At 44.2% G+C, this 18,696-nt stretch overlaps 1 long non-coding RNA gene across 2 annotated transcripts in view; it reads left to right on the top strand.

Annotated features, from left to right (window-relative positions):
- The window catches only part of LOC143443034 (uncharacterized), a 25,715-nt gene extending 7,019 nt beyond the window's left edge, over nucleotides 1–18,696 (top strand). The window contains exons 3-4 of one of the 2 annotated variants that reach the window (XR_013111721.1): nucleotides 8,395–8,551; nucleotides 18,256–18,696. This is a non-coding gene — a long non-coding RNA (uncharacterized LOC143443034). Of the gene's footprint in view, nucleotides 1–8,394; nucleotides 8,552–13,427; nucleotides 13,741–18,255 lie in introns of those variants that run through there. The other variant, XR_013111720.1, reaches the window with a different exon arrangement.

Below are 18,696 nucleotides of genomic sequence, written 5' to 3'. Positions count from 1 at the left end.
AGGAAACCAAAGATGATTTTGCACACAGTTCCTGGCCACCCTAGTGCCCAGTTAGTAATTTTGCCTGTACAAACCGGAAACTCCTGAGCAAGTAGGTCCGGATGTCTCTCCCTAGTTTTTGAGCTCTGCATTTTGCCTCAGTACCTCTGTCTAGCCTACACCATACCTACAGAACCAAGCCCTGGGCTGCATGTACCTCCTTTCCTCTTGACTGCCCTTGCCTCAGTACCTCTAACTAGCCTACAGCATACCTACAGAACCAACCCCTGGGCTGCATGTACCTCCTTTCCTCTTGACTGCCCTTGCCTCAGGCCAGGATCCCCCACAAACCTACCAGCTCAGAGCTGCCTTCTCCTTCCTTGGTTGTGTCGGACGCAGGCCATGTGATCCTTTGTGTAATGAAGACCTCCCTTGGCAGTAGCATACCTCTTAGTTCTGTGGCCTGGTTGGTACTTATACCTCACCCCTCTTTCACCTGAAGGGATAGCATGGCTAAGAGACACACAAAGCTGGCATAGATAGCAAAAATCCCCAAACCCACATATGCTGTGAATTTAGGTGGTTCTAGATCAGCAGTTCTCTTGGGGGTTGAACAACCTTTTCACAGGGTCTTAGGGTCACTAAGACCATCAGAAAACACAGATCTTTACATTAAATTCATAATGGTAACAAAATTACAGTTATGAAGTAGCAATAACAATAATTTTATGCTTGGAGGGGTCATCAGATCATGAAGAACTGTGTTAAAGGGTATGGCATCAAGAAGGTTCAGAAATACTGTTCTAGGATAGCAGTGTCTCCATAGGCTGTTACTCAGTCTCGGGAGTGGGGCACTGTAAACACACTTGTATTGGGTGAAGTAGTAACTATTTGATTGAACCTGTAGAATCTTGACAGTGGAATTCTGAGAAATTCATTTTGAGTCTTTTGAAACTGGCAAGTGAGGAAAAGAAGGCTCTAAAGTAGTGACTTTTCACATAAACCTTAGTACCACAGATGTTATCTTGGATGGTAGACAGGCTAGAATCACCCAGTTCTAAAGCAGATGATTTGCTCCCAGGATGATTTGCAGCAGAGGAAAATAGCCTCATCACCAGGTGCAGATGCTGAAAACAAATGCCATGATCCCCAGGGGACTCCATAGTGCACAGTTCTGGTGGTATAACAACTCAAAATCCCCAGATCTGTAAAGTCTAGCCTGTACACAATAATGTGACCTTGGTGCACAAGGTCAGCCATTTGAAGGGGCGTGACTAACTGGCTATTAAGAACATTGTATTTTGGAAAATAGAACATCCAGTAAGAAGCAGTGCAAAATCATATTCATAATTATCATCCAGCTGAAACATTATGTTCAAGGGGAGAGGTCTGAAATTGCAGTGTGGAGCCTGAGGCAGCACTGTTAATATGATTATCAGAGCACAAGCCTATTAGAGAGTTTAATGCCTGATTCTGGCATCATCTCTTGCAAAGCTCCCAGGGTCTAGAAACCATTTCAATTGTAAACACAACTGTTACAAAACATCCATTTCCGAGGGGGAGAGCAAAGATCTGCTAACCTTTACCCAAGGCCAAAGCTGCCTGGCTAAGAGGAAAGAAAACGCTTTAGGAAAAATAGCAACTGTTCGGCAACTCTAGTTGGCCCTTGTGGAGAAAGTTCATTTGGCTGCAAGTCCTACATAGCAGCAGAACAATCCATTTGTGGATTAAGGTCTAACTACCATATGTATGAACCGACTCAGATGCAGAGGCCCGGGTCCTGACTGCTACTGGTACAAAGTTGTGATTCCAGATTCAGATTTCACTTTGGTGAGTTGAGTGTGTTTCTAGGGTAGTGGTAACCTATCTCAAAGAGTTCCTAGGAAGGAGAGATGATGTCATTTACGACTTGACCTCACTGGGGCATAGTGAGCCTTTCTCTCCTTTGCCTCAGCCGTGGACCATCCTCACAGGGTAAAATACAGATGGTATGTTCAAGTCAAATGGGAGGCAGTCTCAATATCTGCCCTGGACCCACAGGGGGAGATGTCATTCTGCCCTTATTCCAGCATCATGGGGGTGAGAAAACAAATAGGCTAGCCCTAAGAGGGACTGCATAGCAGTCATCAGGATCCCATGACTCTTGAAACTCACATGACAAGTTTGTCTCACAGCAAACCATCATAGGGGGACAGGACAGAGATCCCCCAAACATGACAGTAGTCAGGGAGGAGAGAGCAGCGCACCCTCAGACAGTCTTAGAGGAAGTAGGATTATGCATATGTTCAAGTCACACAGAACGACACAGTGAAAGAAGCCAAACACAAGAATTACATATTAAGTTCAACAGCAGGTACAGTCCCTCTATGTTGGTAGAAACTGGAACACTAGTTGCCTCAGAATTAACAGAATTAACTGGAAAGAAGCCGTGGGCAACATTCTCTCCACTGCGCAAGACAACAGTTGCCACATTTACACAGACTTCCTAGTCATGCTTTTTCTTTTCCCATTAAAAACAACAGGCCTTTCAAGTAGTTAACTGTATGCACGACAACACAGTTTATTGTTTGTAAACTATCCTTTGGAATAGGAAAAGAATGAAAAAAAGTAGTGTTTAGTGGGGGGGGGGGGGGGATGACTCTCACCCACTGATCCCACCTATTGGTTTAGTCAATTTAGTGCCAAATCCAGGCAGCCACAGACTAAAATGTCATAATCAGCTATGGGTAGGAGGGCATGAGTTCTATTCTATCCGAGCTAAGCATTCAAACTTGAGCCCCTGTTCCTCTAGGTGCAGAAAGCCTTTACCACTGTTGCCTCCCTTTCTTGCCTAAGTTCATCCTAGAAAATGGGTTTTCAGAGTCAGCCCCCCCCCCCCCCCCCCAGCTAGCCCAGTACGAACGGAACGTTTTATTGTGCAAGTTTGGATCTCTAGACTCCATACCATAATTTTATAGAAAAAAAAAAAAGGGGAAGTGTAATTTTAGCTAAATTACAAAAGACTTGTGGCTGGTTTTCAAAACCCAGAGAGTTTAGGTCCTCAGGATAGACAAGAGAAAGGTCCTGGCAGACTTTCAAAGGGCCAGAAACCAAGGCTGGAGCTAGAACACCATTTACAAACTGTAGAGGCAACTCCATCTTTCAGTATTTGTGCTGTCTAAGGGGTTTTGCCCCGCAGGACTGAAGCGCATCGGTAGGGCAGGCCCCAGGCTGGCATTCTGTGGCACCAGTTCAGCTTCTTTGCAGTACTCTTAGCTTTGTTCTCTGCTCATGCTGCTTGCTTTCTATGGCTACCCCAGGTGTGTCCTTCAGAGCTAACACCCAGCAGAACAGGGGTGTCCTCCTTCCCGACCTTTTCTATAACGTAGGAAACCTATCTACACTTTATTATCGTTTCTTCCCATGTCTCTGGCTGTCGTGGAATCATACAACTCCCCTACAACCATCACTGGCAAAAAGGTCGAGAAGGAAAAGTCTACCCTCTGCAAACACAGCCAGAGCTCTGCTGACCCAGAAAGCTGGAGCCTTGCAGGTAGATTCCTGGCACACAGCAAGCTGAAATAGGCAGAGAGAAACCGAACTTCAGTGCCATCGTGGCCAGATGTTTCAGAGAGCTCTGGGACTGGGCTGGTCCAAGTTGGATAAAGGAATGAGCCCTTTTTAACCCAACATCAGCCAGCCATTAGATATGGCTGCCCTTGGTAATGCAAGCATGACCTTAAGCAAGTTGGCTCTCTTCAGCGAAGAACATTTGTCTCAGAGAGGGGCTTAGTTGATAGTTGTGGCCACCAACACTGAAGGATGATGGGGAAGTAGTATGCTGCCCCACCTTCCTTAGAAGACAGGTACCTGCAAGTGTCAGCTGTTACTCTGGTTTTAAAGGACTGAGGGAAAGTGGCTGTGTCAACTGAGTTTGGAACAGGATCCAAACCCACAGACACAGGAGCGTGATGCCCATAAGAATGAAAATCCATGGAATTAGTCTTGAGCAAGATGAGAGCTTGCTAAGCCCTGGCATCTGCTGCACTTCCCAAACCACACACATCAGACTGCTCAGTTCTACGTCTCCAGAGTATGAGTCCTGCCAAGCTTCCCAGCCCAGCTGACACAATAGGAGACCCAAAGCACTTAAAGTAATTACAGATACACAAGTCAAAGAAGCTTTACCTGGGATTGCTGACTTCACCAACGAGGGTATAATCCAAAATGTAACCCTGAACAAAGAATTCACAAAACAAAAGGGAAGACAATTGAAGGGAATTTTTTCTGTGTCACTGGAAATACTAAAGTACCATGTTACCCAGCCTCTCTAGGCTGCCTTGACCCCAGACTCCCATAGCTACTTACACTCAAGCCCGTGAACATCCCACAGCTCTGGTACAATCCTAGCTTCAGGGCCAGCTCAGTTTCACACTAGAGTGTGAAAGTGGGGAAGTTACCTTGTACATTATGATTTACCTCATTGAGTACCCAAGAGTACCTCATTAACACCCACATACAAGAGTTTGTGTGCCACAGATTTGGTGTTGCTGAAACCTCACATATTTCTTTTATGAGTTTGTTTGGCTTTTTTTTTTTTCCTCAGACATATCATAGTATTGTGTAGGACTCCTTCAAGCCAGACAACTGAGATCCTTGGGAATCCAGTTGTGCCCGCATGCAAAAAGGCACCCATCCCTGCTGGGGTCCTTGTCTGTTGACCTCCCCTCATGGAAAGAAAGGTGGGGGAGGGTCCCAGGGTCCTCACCTGAGCATCCAGGCTCTCTATACTACCTGTTATATGCAATTCTGCCCTAATTGCAGGTGGCCTCTGAGGGGCTAGAGTAGTAAGGTGACAGGGGAAGGATGGACAGACTCCATCTATGGCTATCGGAAAACCTGCTAGGTAAAGACTTTCCAGCGTGGCCTTTTGGAGGTGGAAAACACACACATTCCTGTAAGTAACTCATCACCTATGCTATCTTACTAAACCCAATAAACTCATTGACACCCAGTCTGAACTTTGGTGGCATGCTGACTTGGCTTGTTGGCACCTGAGGGAGGCAGGAAGGCGTTATGTATGTCTTCCCAGAGAAGTCGTTTTAGCCACACATGTGACTTGGTAGTGTGAGGAGCTTGAATTCAGCACTGCCAGCTGCTGTGGAGCCAGAGGTTCTAGGTCAGCAGTTCTCAACCAGGAGTGATCCTTTCACCGGGGTCACCTAAGACCATCGGGAAACAGATGTTCATATTATGATTCATAACAGTAGAAAAATATAGTTATGAAGTAACAAGAAAAATAACTTTATGGTTGGGGGAGTCACCACAACAGAAGGAACTGTATACAGGATTGCAGCATTAAGGAAGCTGAGACCCACTGGTCAGGACCTTCATTTCTTCTTTGTGTTTGTTTTCTTTTCTCTGGTGTTGGGGACAGAACCTGGGGCCTCAGGTGCATTCAGGCAAGTGTTGGATCCTATGGAACCATAGTTGGAGCTCTAACTCCATCCTCTCAGGAAAAGCTACTTTTGACACCTTGGTCTCGCAACAATGAAACAGGATCTCCTCAAAAGGGAGAGACAGAGGCCCTCTGATGTGCAGCCTCACAATTTGTTGCTCCAGAAAAAGGGAAATGAAAAATGGTCTTGTTTCATTTCTTTCTTTCTTTCTTTCTTTCTTTCTTTCTTTCTTTCTTTCCTTCCTTCCTTCCTTCCTTCCTTCCTTCCTCTTTTCCATCTCTAGCCTGACAGAGATCACTCCCTACTCCCTACAGGCCCAAAATCATCTCTGTAAATATTTTTGGCTGCTTGTTTTTTTATTTTTGTTTTTTGTTTGTTTGTTTGTTTGTTTGTTTGGTTGGTTGGTTGTTTTTTGGTTTTGGATTTTTTTTTTTTTTTTTTTTTTTTTTATTGCTTCGAAGCCCAGGCTATCTTTAAACCATGATCCTTTGATCTCAGTTTCCAGAGCTCTGGACTTGCAAGCATATACCACCATATTCCTGTCCTCTATGTTATTCTTTTTATTTCTACTTTAATGTTCACATTTCTGCAGATCAAGTGGGAGGGTCCTTGAGCCTGCTCTTAGCTTAGATGGGAGGGTCCTTGCACATACCCTGTGAGCCTGCTCTTAGCACTGAGCTACACTCAAAGCCATCTTGTGATTCTAAAGCCCACAGGGCAACGGAATATTAAAGTTTTTTTTTTTTTTTTTCCACAAGATGACATCAAAATCAGATTTGCTACAAAATCCCAGTTATCTACAAACTGGTAGCTATGGTTTATCAACACATTTTATTTTCACCATATTCCATTACATATGTGTTATGTGTTTGATCAAAGGTGCTTGCCAAAATACATTAATATCATTGTAGTGAAACCGGAGAGTGTCAGTATACAGGATGCTTGCCTGACTACTCCTCTAAAACTGGGGACATGCTAACTCTTGAATGAGGATTATGGGCCAGCATTGGCATCTGAAGAAAGGAGATACAACCCCAGCTGAGGTCAGAATAGTAGATCCTCTGGAAGGGAAAGGCATCGTCGACCTCCTACTATGGGCGGTGAGTGCCTAAGGGGGACCACCTCACATCCAGCCACCTGTATATAGGGTCTACAAAAATAAGTAAACCAAAATAAAAAGTCAGGACCCCAACCTGTCATATCTTTTGGTGGCCAGAAGTACTTGTATATGTACATATACATAATACATACCCACACGCATGTATACATATGTATTTATGATGAGAGGACAGAGCTCTTGGAAATTCAACCTAGTTAGTGAATGAGTCAAGAAGGCAAATCTAACAAAGGGAAGGCAGGAAGAAGTGGGAAGAGACCTCAGAGTGTGGCCAACAGCCACACACAGCTCACCTCACAGAGGGAGATGAGTGAGAAGCAAAGAGAGTTCACACTCCACAGACCCTGTCTCTCAGAGCCCTGGGAACATGCTGAAGCCCAGTTTATCTTTTTAAAGCAAAACTGAAGAGGGAGCATTCATTGTAGGTTCCCACTAGAGGCACTTTCATTCACTGCATCAGTGACAGCCACAGAGCAGGGGCAGATCTGGGACAAAAGACTGGGAAAACAACAGAAAGCATGGGTGTGTGTGTGTGTGTGTGCAGATTTGCTTGATCCATGACTAGTAAGGAACACATTACTTCCTGCCAAATGCAAGAGATCTGGGTAATGAGGACGGGGGAAACCAGTGTGCTGAGCAGAAAGAGGAAGGGCAGATGAGAAAAGAGATTAATGTAATCAACACCCCAGCTTTATAGATGGAGCAATTTATAGAAATAAGAGAAATGAAATCAATTATCCTATTTCAAAAATAAGAGAAGGAAGGGAGGGCAGAACCAGCAACAAGAAGATCTCTTCGGAGAACAGCTCAGTACTGGCAAAGCTGGGACTCACTGAGGGTCAGTCCCCAGCCTGGGGCTGTTTCCACTATAAATATAAACGCTCACTACTGGCCTCGTTCTCATTTCCTGCCGATTTCCTTCCTTGTATGAGAATGAGAGTCCGCAGCTGTGCGTGTGAACTCACAGCTGCTGAGACTGAAACCTCCTTGGCCAACGGTGCCTGAAGGGGGGGTGTGGGATCAAGGTTGAGGGTTTCTTCATACCCTGGGGGGGTGGGGGGAGAAGGGAGGAGGGAAGGGGACAAGTCTGACAGCACATTTGTAAAATGTAATGGTAGACAGGACAGTGTGCTCCATTTTCCAAATGGTAATTATTATTTTCATAATCAGCATTTATTGTTTTTAAATGACAGCGCAAATAATGATTAAAGAGAAACAAGCTCTGTCAGTGTGACCAGAAATCGGCAGGGTGTGCCACTGAAAAGCCAGGCCAGGCTCCACAAGGAATCAGTTTCTGTTTCCTTCAGGCGTGGTTTGGTCTGAGGGTACATCTCTGTGTAAGGCCACAGCTTGGCTAAGGAAGACACTGCACTACCAAGGATAAAAACTAGATACCAGAAGATGGCATGGAGGTCCATGTCTGTAATTTCAGCATTAGAGAGGCTGAGGCAGGGGGACCAAGACTCTGAGGACAGCTTGGGCTGTATGGTGAGCATGAGTCCAGTTTACTGTCCAGAGAAAGACCCTGTTTGAAGACACAAAAGCATTTGAGAATGAGAGGAAGCTGCATTCCTTTGGGGTAACACTCAATGAGATAGTACCTGGTTACTTCCTATGAGCAAGACAGAAGAATGAAGCTGGTCCTTGCCCTTCACACATGCATTGTTTGGTCTCTGCTCTATTCTTCTGCCATAGATGTGCCGCCTTATAAACAGTAAGACAATGGGATGTCCGGTCTTCTGAGATATCACACATCCTTTCCCCAGACATTTTCAGATATATTAGTCTCAGTGGGTGTTCTGTGTTCCAAGATGTCACAACTCATGGTATTGAAAAGCCACTTTTTCTCCTTTCCTTTAGCCAATGCTGCACAGTTGGCCATTACAGAGATGGTGACCAGGCACTGCCAGAAGACCAGACCCTCATAGTCATCAATGGAGCAGGCATTTGCCTCAAGACTGGGAAATCCTCAGGCCTAAGGTTAAAACATGTTGTTCTGGATGGAAAGGGACCTCAGGTACAGTTTCTCCCTTATTTGGTGGGAAGAGCCTTGCTGCTGTGTTATGTCAGAAGCAGGAAGCTATTACAATTTGCTTCAAAAAGGTACTTTTAGGTATTAAAAAGGAACATACAATGCCTATAGCTTAGTAGGCACTTCTCAGTAGCTAGAAATCCAGCCTTGGAATTGTCTTTGGTGTGAATTCAACCCTTCCCTCCTGCAAGGGTCAGCACTTGCTGTTCCACTTGTTGTCCTGCTGAGTCTCTTGGTGAATGAGTCCTCCAAGAACTTGAGCTTTGGCTTGGGAAACTGTCATGTTGAAAGTGCCAGCTGTTCTACAAGGGAAGTGATTATTTTCTGCTTTAGAAACTGTAAGCCACAAACATGGGACATCCAGAGGTATTTCTGCCCGAAGAGTTTCCTACAGGTCTTAGCTCCAGTTTACATCAATGGAATTCTATCCCAAGTCGACCCAGAGAGGAAGAACCTCTCTGGCACACAGCAGGAAAGCATTCAGCTCACATCTGGAGGGCCAGCTTGCTCTGAGCAGACTCTGTGGTGTCCGTTCCTTCCATCCAGTGTCAGTAAACTCATGTCATGGGCACAAAATCAGAGTCTCCGTAGCATTGTGACCACCCACACTTGCTCTCTTGCTAGAGCAGAATATTTCTTAGTTCATGGAATTGAACCCAGCCCTGGTCCAGCTCCCAAGTGCTATGAGGCACTTCAGGAAAGAGGGAGCCATTGTGCCCAAAGGATGCAAAGCTGGATAGCCTGCCCCAATAAATAGTCTGTCAACACCATCCTCAACAAATGTCAAAGAGCTTGATATTTTAAGTGATCCTTACAAACAGCTGTGCTGAGGTATGTAAGTGTTATTTAGGAGGTATTTTATCTGATCATATTCCGTAAGTATTCCCTGGGTGTATGTTTGTACGCTACTATTAACTATTATTTTATAATAATAATAATAATAATAATAATAATAATAGTACTATTAACTACTATTATTATATTATTATTAGACTAGAGCCCAGGCATGTTGGCTATGGTCCTGCCATGCCTTATATCCCATGTTCTAGGCAGTAACTATCTGGTTTTTCCTCCAAGTTCTCATACCTTCTGCTCAACTCAATCAGCAAGTGCTCATCACTTCACAGAGGCAAGTTGGGAGGACATTTTCTCAAACTGGTCTACTAGGAGTTGAGGGTGATGGGGTGGCAAGAGGAAGGGAAATCACTTCCTCAAAACCAAGAAATAAAGCCAACATTGTGGTCCATACCTGGAACCCAGGAGGAGTACAATTCAAGGCCAACTGGACCAACCTAGCTAGTCCCAGCCTGCTCATGCCTGATGGCACACACATGCACTCACACACACGACAAAAGTCAATAAATACATTGCATAAGAGTTAAATGAGGAAAGTTTAACTTGGGGGCTTTCTTCCTCAGAGTGAGAGTCTGGCTTCAGCTGCTTTTATATTATTAGGCAAGGAAGTTTTTCATGTGAAATAAAACTAGTTCCTTTGGATACCAATGCATTATTTTCAGTGTTTTATTACATAATCAAAAAATACTGACCTAAAAGTTTCTCTGGGTAAGGAGTCCTTGGCCTGCTCAGCAATTTACTGGAATTGACATGGCCTCTGTCGGATGGGAGAACGGCTTTTCTTCCATTCCATTTTCTCTTTTTTAATACCGACGAGCTCTCAGACTCGGGCTGTGGGCACATGAAGCCGTGCTCCTGTAGCTGTGGTGTGAGGCTAAGGAGTAAGTGGAAACAGCAGGATTATTTTTACAATAATTTGCCCTCTCTGAACATACTAATGGGAAGAAGCACATTTTAGATCCACCGAGAAGGCCAGTAAGTGGTCTCTGATGGTCACAGGCTTCTCTTCCCTCTCAGGGTAAAATCTTTTCTCAGCAATTTGAGGCATCTTATCTTGTCTGCCTGAGAATCTGCCAGGCAGATACCCCTCTACGATAGAAACATCAGATTTCCTATGATGCAGATGGGAAAAAGACAAAAACTGAATTCATTGTGCTCTCCTTTCTCCCCCGCCATGATAACATTTACAAAGACTCTGTTTCTTCAGTCCTGGCTTCTGACAGCAGCCATTTAAAGAAAGAGTCATCCAGCAATTATTAATTTTGCATGGGATCAACTCAGCTATCGTTGGAGATGCAGTTACATGAAAATAGCCTGTATTAATTTCATCCCTCTGGGGTTGCTTGGCAACAAGGCCTCGTTCCAGACCATCTTTTCTTGGCCTAGGCTGATCTCTTTGGGGTGTCACCCAAGCTAAGGCAATCATCACCTTATTGCTGCTGTTTTTGACTGTGTCTCTGTGGGTCGGGGTAATCCAGGGCACTGGAAGCTCTGCTTCAGCCATGCTAGCTGAGGTTTGTGTAAATCCTGGCTGTGTCAGTACAGAGAATGAACTGGACCCCGGGGATTTAGAATTTGTGTAATGCCCATTAGATGGGGGGTGGGGGAGGTGTGTGTGCTTGAGAATGCCAAAAGGAAATCGGGCTTATACATCACTACATTCTTATGTGAAAGTACTTTAAGCACATGCTCTACCACTGAGCTATGTCCCCAGCAGGATACATTTCTAAATAATCAACAGAAGGTTCAATATACACAGCACACAGGATGGTGGCTTCCAAATGTGTGCAGAAAGGGAACTTAAAAAATTAAAAAACAAAACAAAAACAAAAACAAAAACAAAAAAATGGATGTGGTGGTGACCTTGAGTCACACGATGACTCGGGAGTCAGGGCAGGCAGATCTCTGGAAGTTCAAGCCCAGCCCTGGCTACATAGTGAGAGTCTGAGGCTAGAGACATCTTAGAGACAAGGCTTAGGGCACTTGTTGCCCTGACAGAGGACCTGGGTTCAATTCTCACCACCCACATTATCACTCACAACCAACTGTAACTCCCAATTCCAGGGGATCTGATGCCCTCTTTTGAACTTGATGGGCACTGGACACACATGTAGCGCACATACATACATGCAGGCAAAACATTCCTACACATAAAAATAAGAACTTTTTTAAAAAATGTGTTTTAAAATAAGACAAAAACGTTTCGTTTGTGTTTGCATAAAGTACAGGTGGCCGGCTTTGACGACTGTGAGTGAATCAAAAGTGTAGAGGCTGGAACGAGATTTTCACCTGCTCTTCTCAATACTGTTTGGCTTTATAAAACCAATAAAAAAGTTACTTAATATGAAAACTTTAAAAATAAACATAAAAAAGTATGCAAGCTAATGCAAGGTCTTAACATTTGGGGTTTACAAAGGTCCCCTGAAGAGCACATGGGGGCTCTTTGTTCTGGCTTCATCCTTCCCTCAGACATGGTTCCTGTGCATAACCCTGGCTCTCCTGGACTCAGTGTGTAGACCAGGCTGGCCTTGAACTCACAGAAAACTAACTGCCATGCCTGCCCTTACTAGTTTCACTCTTGATAGTGATGTTTGAATTATTACAAAATTAAAAGTTAAAAAAGATAGTTTCAGTATAAACAACCCAAACAGTGTTTGTACAAATTCCCTGTGCTGTTTAAACTTTCCTGCTGTTGTTGGTGAAGGAAGTCAGTTTAGCTGTTTTGAACATTTTGAGTGACTGGATAGATGAGCTACTGAGAAAGCCTTGGAACGCTAGCTTTATGGAGCCAGAGTGTGGTTTCGTCCTGTCCCACATGGCTTCAGCTTCAGTTCCTAAAGATAAGAAGTAAACAGCCTCCCCAGGGAACACTCTGAGTGCCGAACTCTGATAAAAGCATCACTCCACTTCAGATAAGCCTGGCTGAGCCTTTCTGGTCATCTCAGTGTGCCATCCAGTCCCTGCTGAAGCATTCCTGCCTCTCATCTCCCTCATTTAGAGTTAGCTTCCAGAGGCTCCTTATCACCATGTACAGCTCCTCTGATACATTCTTTTTTCTTAGGTTTTATTTGAAAATAATTGTATATACATACCTAATTACAGACAAACATTCTTTGGTCACACTGTGCATTCCATCCTGGAATTCTTCAACTTCCCAAAAGACTTTAAATTTGCATCTATTAAGTTTTTCTCAGCTGAGCATGTCATGAAAGCCTTTGTCCCAATACTTGGGAGACAGAAGCAAGCAGATCTTTGTGAATTCAAGGCTAGCCTGGTCTACATAGCAAGTCCAAGTGCTTGCAAAGTATGAGGACTCACATGAGACAAGAGCCTCCCCAGAGTTGATGGGCCAGCTAGCCTGATGGTTGGTGTATGCTGTGGGGAACAAGAAGAGACCCTGCCTCCATGGAAATGAGTCCCACACTTGAGGCTAACCTCTGACCTCCATATATACACCTTCATAACACACACACACACAAATACACCTTTTTAAAAGTAGGTATTTGGGGGCATAGTGGTGGATGCCTTTACTTCTAGCACTTGGAAGGCAGAGGCAGACAGATCTCTCCAGGCCAGCCTGGTCTACAGAGTGAGTTCCAGGACAGCCAGGGCTACACAGAGAAATGTTGGGAGCCAACTTTTAGCAGAAAGCAGCTAGAAAGCAGCTATCAACTTTGCAGTCATCTCGAGCCATATACCCTGATAAGAGACTTGTTTTTCAACAGCCTACAACAGCTGGGCACACCCTGACAAACATCTTGTTTGTCCCACATAGCTTGTTTTGCTGTTTAGTGACCCCAGCTGCATGGTGCATGTGGTAAAATGTTTTCACCTGTGTTCTCCTGCTTGTGCTTATAAATACCCAGGATTTCCTTGTAATAGGGTCAATAGGAGGTGTGAATATAGTCTGTGGGAGACAGAAAATGACACTTGACTACGGACCCTCTGGTTCGTCTCTATTCTTCGAGTCTCTTCCCCTTCTTCCCCCCACTCTCTCTCTTCCTAGACCCTGACCTGCAGACCGGAGCAGCAGAGCAGTCCGGGACATTTTGGCCCCCAGGCGTGGAGCAGAGTGATCCTCAACATTTTGACACCCAACGTGGAGCAGAGAGGGCCACAACAGAGAAACCCTGTCTCAAAATAAATAAATAAATAAAAAACAACAAACAAAAATTTAAACGCCGGGCGGTGGTGGCGCACACCTTTAATCCCAGCACTTGGGAGGCAGAGACAGGCGGATTTCTGAGTTCGAGGCCAGCCTGGTCTACCGAGTGAGTTCCAGGACAGCCAAGGCTATACAGAGAAACCCTGTCTAAAAAAACAAAAAACAAAAAACAAAAAAAAAAAAAAAACAAAAAAACAAAAACAAAACAAAAGGCCTGCATTCATATATATATATATATATATATATATATATATATATATATGATTTTGAGAATGACTTAATATGTTCACCTCCAAATTAAAACTGTATTCTAAGATTATTTTAAATTCAAAGAAATAAATCCTTGTAAGGCCAAAAGAACCTACTAGCTATGAGGTTGGTTTATCTCTTTTTTATTTAAACAAATACTTGCCACAATGTTTCAATAAGGACAGCAAACACCATGAACGTGAGAACTGGCATTTGCATGGAGCCATGTAACAACCCAGTGAATCTATTAGACAGAAGTGGCAGTCATTCTGGTCAAACCACCAGCTGGCCAACATCTTGAGAAGTTGGTTTGCACCCTCCAAAACGATGACTTTTGTTTTGTTGGGTTTTTTTATCCTTCAAGACAGGCTTTCTCTGTGTAGTCCTGGCTGTCCTAGAAATCATTCTGTAGACCAGGATAGCCCCTCAAACTCAGAGATCTGCCCGCCTCGACCTCCCTTTGTGCTGAGATTAAATGTGTGTGCTGCTGCTGCCACCAGGACCAACCAGCTCTCCGTCAGGTTTTCTGAATGACAGCTTTGGTACCTCTAACCGCTGCAGTGCACATCTCTTACTCTGGAGGCCTGTTGGAAGCATGTGTGGCACTGTTCTTTCTGTATGTGAAGCTTTACTGCAGTTGTTACTGTGATGCTCTCCAAGAGAATTCTGTGTCAGCTAGATAGCAGCTAGTGCTGTCCTAGCGGCAGCAGTGTGGCACCTGGTCACAGTACGCTGGAGACATCCTCACTTTTGAGGCCTGTGCACTAGACACCAAGCACAAACAGCCGCCCCCCCCCGCCCCCCCCCCCAGCACTTGAGACTTACACTAGGAGAATTGGCCTAGGAACAGCATCTCTAGGTTGCTTCCTTTGAACTTTTCTTTTTCCTTTTCTTTTTCTTCCTCCCTGTGAATAATGTATTTCCTCAAGGTCCATTTGAATCATTTTCTACATTGTTCATTTTTCCCTTGTTACAGAAATCTATGATGTGTGAGTGCCAGAATTTACGTATCTGTTCTCTTGTGTGAAAGAAAGTTGGGCTGTTTCTTCATTTTAGCAGCTATGGGAGAGAAAACTGCTGTAAATTCATATGCAGGTTTTTGTCTAAGTACAGGCTTTTATTAGGAGTGTAGTTGCTTGGTCAGACATGGTAGTGAATGTTTAGGTTTGTAAGAAATTACAGTTTGCTTTTCGAAGCAGCCATAACTTGTATGACAGTCAGCTTTAAGTAATACAATTTTCTTTATCCTTGCTAAGTAATTGGGATCATCACCAATTCTGTTTTTACTTCGTTCTGGAAAGCTATACACATTTTAAAAGCAATGGAGACCTGTTATGTTAATTTGAGTTTTGTTTAAGTACATCTGCTTCAACAAGGAAGGCAAATGCCAGGGGGGAAAAAAAAAAAGGCCTGATACAATTATATCAGAGAGACATTAGAGCAAAAGCCACTGTCAAGGTAAAACCACTCACCTAGAGGCCAGAAATCAAAAGAGAGGAAGAGGGGGCCAATCCTAGGACCCAAAGCTTCGCAGTAGGCTCTGCTGCTTATGGTTTCAACTACCTCCACAGACCTTCCTGAGGTGCAACCTCCAACACACAGGCCTTCTGAGAGGTTGGGAGAGCGAAACACGTGAAAAGTACAGAAAACCAATAACTGCTAGCATCTACTAGATACCTGGCTCCAAGTTCTGCTCTCAGAATGTAGGGAAACCCCTCTCCTGCTTGTGAAGGACTGGGGATGCAAGCATGTGACAGGAAGCCAGTTCTTCCAATGCCAGCCCCCAGAACTCTAATAACTCATGAGCAGCGATGGGTGTTGGATGAGCCCTGAACCCTGGACAGGAGCTTACATCAGGGACAGCTTTGGCATGGACCATCTAGCTCAGGGGAGGAACCCAACCCTCTGAAAGGGTAAAGAAGGAAACTGGCTGTCTGGATCAGTGGAAGCTCAATCAGCTGTTTGTAAGGAGATGGAACATTTATTTACAGTTTGAGTCTCCAATACATTCAGATCAGGCCTGTGTTTCAGTTGGATGAGGCTGGAGGAGTTCTGTCTGTGGGGAACAGAACCAGATAGAATTTGAACCTTCCAAAGCACCTTACCCCTTCCCAGTGGGTTCTGGTAACACAGACCCCTGAGTTAAAGCCCACATCCAACTGTAGCCTCGTGTTTTCTGGATCTTGGTTTAAGTCTAGGGTGGAAAGTTCCATTTGTTGACAGTTGTGAATATAGACAAAATTGCATTTCTGTGAAATTAATGGGAATGGGTTTCCATCTCTAAGGAGCAGAAGGGTTTATATGAAAAGAATTCAGCTTAAAAAAAAAAACAAAACAAAAAACTCAACTCTTTCCACAAAGGTCAGTTTTGTCTGGAACAGCACAGAATGTTTCTCAGGACTTCACAAAGCAAACTTGCTCTCAGGGAATTGTCTGTCCTCCACATACTCTTCTCCGCCCAGTTCTTCCTGCCCCTCATCCCAAGGGATATCTATTGTCCTCATTCCAGTTGGAGTTTTAAAAAGTATTTATTTATACAGCACGCTACTTCGAAAAGGCTTTGAAGAAATTTAAAAACTGAAATATCTTCCTCGTTAAGCAGGGCAACAAAAATGAAAAGTTGTTCAAAAGGGGGCAGAAAAGTTGATGGTATCGAATAAGCGTTTGCTTTCAGGAGTGCCGTAGCATTCGACACAGAAACACACAACAGTCTGAGGTCGTGTTTGGCTTTTTCCATGTGAAGCCGTCAAAGTTCAGTGTGGACTCCTGCATTTCCATTTCACTATCTTGCTTTGAATTACTGGCTTATCCACTTAACAAACATTTGGAAAGGGCTTTTCCAGTCGTCTGGCTCCACATGGGCTGAACTTTTATCTAAGGTGAAGCTCTAATCTGCAGTGTGGTGGTGTTTGAAGGTGGGGCCCATGGAAGGTGCTGTTTAGAAGAGGGTGGGACAGAAGAACCCCTCCTCCCAAGTGAAGAACCTGCAAACCAGGAAGAGCCTTCCAGAGTTGAAAAGCTGGTACTTTCTAGATATCAAAACTGTGAGAAATAAATATGTACCGGGTAAGCTACTTAGTTTATGACACATTGTTATAGCATCTGCAGATAAGATGACGGAACTAAGCAAGGAATAAACATACTTTGAGTTGCTCTTGTTATTACTGTCTGAGGGCCTTGCCTGTCTGGTGTGCTGCCATCTGTGATATAATGGAGGCTGAAATATTGACCTGTCTTTGTTGAGTGCTGTGGTGGTTTGACCCCATAGGCTCATATATCTGAATGCGTAGTCACCAGGGAGTAGAACTCTTGATAGAATTAGAAGAATTTGGAGGTGTGGCCTTGTTGGAAGAAGTTTGTCCCTGGGGGTCACTTTGAGGTTTCAAAAGCCCATACCAGGCCCAGCTTCTGTTTCTCTGTCTCTGTCTCTCCTCTCTTCTTTCTTCTCTTCTCTTCTCTCTCTCTCTCTCTCTCTCTCTCTCTCTCTCTCTCTCTCTCTCTCTCTCCCTCCCTCCCCCCCCAGGTTAGAACACAGCAGCTCTCAGCTACTATTTCAGCACTATGCAGGACGCCATGATCCTGTCCATAATAACTATGGACTAAACCTCTGAAACTGTATGCCAGTCCTCAATAAAAAAAAAAAATTGCCTTGGTCATGGTGTCTCCTCATATCAATAGAACAGTGACCAAGACAGAAGACCTGACCATGCTACTTGTTGGCAGAATGTAGATTTGGGAACTTGGGACTAGAAAAGCAGTTCAGTGCTTTAAGTGGGGCTTAATGGGCTCTCCTAGCAGAAGCATGGGAGACAGAGGTGCTGAGAGTAATACAGAATATAACTTCCTGGCTTGAGAGGTTTCAGAGGGAAGAACACTAACTAGTAAGTGGCCTGGAGACTGTTCTTGTAATATTTTGGTGAAGATTGTGGCTACTTTCTATCCTTGTCCAAAAAATATGCCTGAGGCTAAATTGAAGATTTTTTTTGGGGGGAGGGGAGGGGATTAATAGTGTTGGCAGAGAGATTTCAAAGCAGCCTAGTGTTGATTGTATCATGTGATTATTAGTAATCACTTTTTTTCTGAACAGATTTGGATTTTACTTATTTGAAGGGGGAGAGCACATGTGCCATGTACTCTTGTGGAGATTAGAGGACAACTTATAAGAGTTGTTTCTTTCCTTCTACCAAGGGAGTCCCTAGGGATCAAACTCAGGCTTAGTGGCAAGCACCTTTACCGACTGGGAGAGCCATCTCCCCAGCCCAGTAATCCTTCTTATGCAGATCTATAATGAAAAGGAGAAAGCTGGACAAAGAAGTAGAAAATGTACAGCTTGGGAAGAAAAGGAGCATCAAGAATATAATTTCTGGTGCTCAAGGAGATAAAAAGTTGTTTGTTTGTTTGTTTGTTTGTTTTTAAAAAGAAGCCTGATGCTAAAGAGAATAAAGGGATAGCAACCGAAGGGCAAGACCTCACCCAGCTAAACTTCTAACTGTGAAAAAGACTTAAAGAAAAGTTGAAGCAATGAAGGAACCCAACAACAACAGAAAGCTGATGCCGATGTAAGTGAATGAGAAGGCCACGTTCCAGCCCCAGCAGGCAGCAGAACTCAGCAGCTTCAGCCTTGTCTTTTTGGCTTTAGAGGCAAGGGTAGAAGAAACGGGTTGTAGAATCTCCCTCAGCAGCTAAGAAAAGCTGCTGAGGTCAGGCTTGTGTCAGGAGTGTCCCTGCATGAAGGCCCTGTGTGAAGCTGTGAAGATGAAGTCTGGATTTCCCCCAAGATGCTGGAGGTGCCATAGTCAGTGTGTACCAAATATGGAGAACTGCTAACAGGACGGAGCCAGCCCAAGGGAGACAAGTGTGT

This window comes from Arvicanthis niloticus, chromosome 7 (assembly GCF_011762505.2).
Source record: "Arvicanthis niloticus isolate mArvNil1 chromosome 7, mArvNil1.pat.X, whole genome shotgun sequence".
Taxonomy (NCBI): Eukaryota; Metazoa; Chordata; class Mammalia; order Rodentia; family Muridae; genus Arvicanthis; species Arvicanthis niloticus.
Note: the sequence above shows the minus strand (reverse complement) of the source record. Positions and strands in the feature narration are given on the sequence as shown.